The following is a 3278-nucleotide window of genomic DNA, read 5'->3' as shown; positions in this document are numbered from 1 at the left end:
GCGCCAGATAAGGGGTGTCACCGCACTTGCACAGCTATAGTGACGTAGGAAGCCCTTATGTTCGTACGTGTAAAACATTAAAAGATCTTATTTCTTGTCATAAAAGAAACAAAACGTGAGAGGATACTCCAAGAGTGTCGGAATTTCGTGAACCATACTAAAATGCATAGTTCACCTTACAGTGCACATTCATATGTCCAGATTCCCAATGATGTAGGCCTCGACCTGATATGAAGCTTTTCAGTGTGATTTTCGGGAGGCAAATTTTCTTCGAGTACCAGTACTGTATTATGTAATGTTTCGTTCTTTGTTATGGCATAATGCAATAAGTGCTAGAAGATGAAGACGTGCACTTGAAATGCAGCGAACAGTTGAAACTAGCCAATAGTGAGGAATTAAACACTTTGTTTCAATGCCTTCAATGCCTCAGCAGGAAACCCTAATAAAAGCTAAATTTCATCAGCAAACCAACAAAAATAACTTTATTGTTCTGCAAGGCAATTAATGCTTGACTGTCAGAAAGGTGGAAATAAAATAAAATCTGAAACTAGTAACATATTTTAGCCTTCTGTAATTACGTGAATATATTTTAATTCACTTAATAGTTCCCAGCCACAGGAATCCGTCTTGTTTTAATTTGAAGTGAGAGCAGTAAACGAAGAGCAAACAGAAAAATCACTAAATGTAAATACGAGTCACGTGGAGACTACCCCCCCCCCCCCCCCCCCTCACACACTATAACTCTGACTGCTCTGCGCATCAGAACGTCAAAAATTAAAAATTTAAAAAAAACCGACTTTTCAAAAATAAGTTCATTTTGTTACGCACAACTTTCTGAAGAGTCTGATACATAAAACTTACATCTTCGAGAAAATGTAAGACACGTTATTTGGTATTAAGTGTGCAGTGCAGTGCCATGTCTCTTCAGACAACATTCTTATAGCGCACGTCACTGTATTTCGCTCTGTGGAACTCAAACGTATATATTTTGTAATGGATGCCATCAAACTATTTCAGGACAGTGGAAATTTCCTGTAGTGCCTATCCTGCTCCCAGTCGGCGGGTTTGACATTCTGCACAACCCCTCACAATTAATACTGGATAGGATTATTTGTAATCAGGAGAACAAGAACTCTTCAGAAGATCTGGACTCTTTATTGCCTATTAGCTAATAACTTGCTCTTCTGTGTAACATAAAATTAAATATAGGATACCTAAAACCAGTAAAGACAAGAAACAGGCAAGACAGTGCACATTTCTTCAATCCTTAGGTCCTAGCGATTTTTCTCTCTAATCTTGGTACAACTTTACCTGGCGTTCTTCCCTTTCTGCGAAAGAACTGTTACCTTATCAAAGTTCGTCAAACTTTCTGCTACATGGAAAATGTAAATGTTGTTGTCTAATACTGAAAAAGCATTTAATACAATTAGTATCCAAGACTGGTGTGGTTTCTTGATCTGATTATGTCTATTTTGTCACTGTGTTCCAGATAAAACAAAATCGGCCTTTCTAATATTGCAGCAATTGTAACACACACCAAATAAGCGACACTGTTTTGGCAATAATGACCATTTTTATAATATGACAATAAATTCACGAAATACCAATACGAAATACCCATTTGGCCTACTACAAGCAAAAAGCTTTACGTTAGGAAATAGTTTCACATTTCATTCATGCGCTCCAGTTTCTCATACACGAGACCGAAAAGTAGTAGAACGAAATTTTTGTATAAATTTGGAATCATCATATTCTTCCATAATCTGTGTGATGTCCCCGTTTCTTCTCCTTCCTCGTTCTAACAAGCAGTCTTGTCATCACTAATTCTGTAACTATTCCTACCACTGTCAAAACTCATTCTCCGGTTAACTTTACTAACCCTGCCACAACCACCAGTTTAATTATTCGGCAATTATTCACTGCTTAGGTGTTATTATGAGTTCGTACAATGCGTTTCCCGCGCTACTTCCAGAATGGAACTTAAGCGGCTGCTATCCGGGGACTGCAACTGGCCCTGTCTAGTGTAACGATCTGGCCAAAAATTTTCTGTCAAAATTTCACTTTCTTGGATACCCCGAGAAGATGATACATAATCTTTCTTACTTGTTATTCCGGTTAGTCGTTTATTTCCACTCTGGTAGTCTGAATCTATGGATTTCGCTAGTGATTATAACAACGCTGAACATTCGCAAAGCCGGCCGGAGTGGCCCTGCGGTTCTAGGCATTACAGTCTGGAACCGAGCGACCGCTATGGTCGCAGGTTCAAATCCTGCCTCGGGTATGGATGTGTGTGATGTCCTTAGGTTAGTTAGGTTTAATTAGTTCTAAGTTCTAGGCGACTGATGACCTCAGAAGATAGGTCGCATAGTGCTCAGAGCCATTTTTGAACATTCGCAAACCGAATCAACCACATAAACAAGCAGCAGTTGGCATTCTCCGGTTCTGTTTTATTCCGCTCAGCTCGTAAAGCCCCATCCCGTTTTGTCTGCAGTTGGTAGAGACATCACGTACAATTTGCACGCATTCAAAAATCAACTAATTCATTCAGAAATCAATTAGAATGTGTTCAAATACCAGCAGGGGTGTGTTTCAAAATCATATGAATCATCGATAGACCAACGTGCACTCGATGCTGGGTGCTTTGTAAAACAAGGAGTTTTCCCTCAAGAATATGAATTTGCCCCATCCCCCCGAAATTGCCACACACGTGATCTGACAGCTTAGGCGCGCCAGTAAAATTTTTCCGGGTACCATGTGGCTGGTTGCTGCTACTGCTACTTAGACAGCCAACAGCCAAATTTCTGTAGCCAGAAGCAGGAGAAGGTACTAAAAAGCCTTTGACACATTCTGCTGTTGGCAGACGCTTGTAAGAGCACTGTTGTTTTATATGGCGCATTTCCTTTACAATTTAAGTTTTATTTTCGTTTTTTTTTCTCTCGTTCATGTTTTAATGCTGCAGTATTATTCTGCAGTAGCGGGATACAGTAATATCCTTTGTTAGGGTATCGGTTCTTACCAATCAGAATTACAAAAAATTAACTGAAAACTTAAACAACGAAAAATTCCCAAAATTCTAAAAAATTCCCGGGTTTTACGCGCTGCTGCATGTGTAATTTGCCAAAGCAGAATCCCTACTGTGATAAGGCATAATCATCTGTGGAAACTTGAGTGCCAGAAACAGTTGTTTCACAACCCAAAGAGAATCATACCTGCCATGGTACAGAAGTTTGTGCAAGTGTTTATTCAAAAAACTTCAAGTCCTTCCATTGTTTATGTAT

This window comes from Schistocerca americana, chromosome 2 (assembly GCF_021461395.2).
Source record: "Schistocerca americana isolate TAMUIC-IGC-003095 chromosome 2, iqSchAmer2.1, whole genome shotgun sequence".
In the NCBI taxonomy this organism is placed as follows: Eukaryota; Metazoa; Arthropoda; class Insecta; order Orthoptera; family Acrididae; genus Schistocerca; species Schistocerca americana.
Note: the sequence above shows the minus strand (reverse complement) of the source record.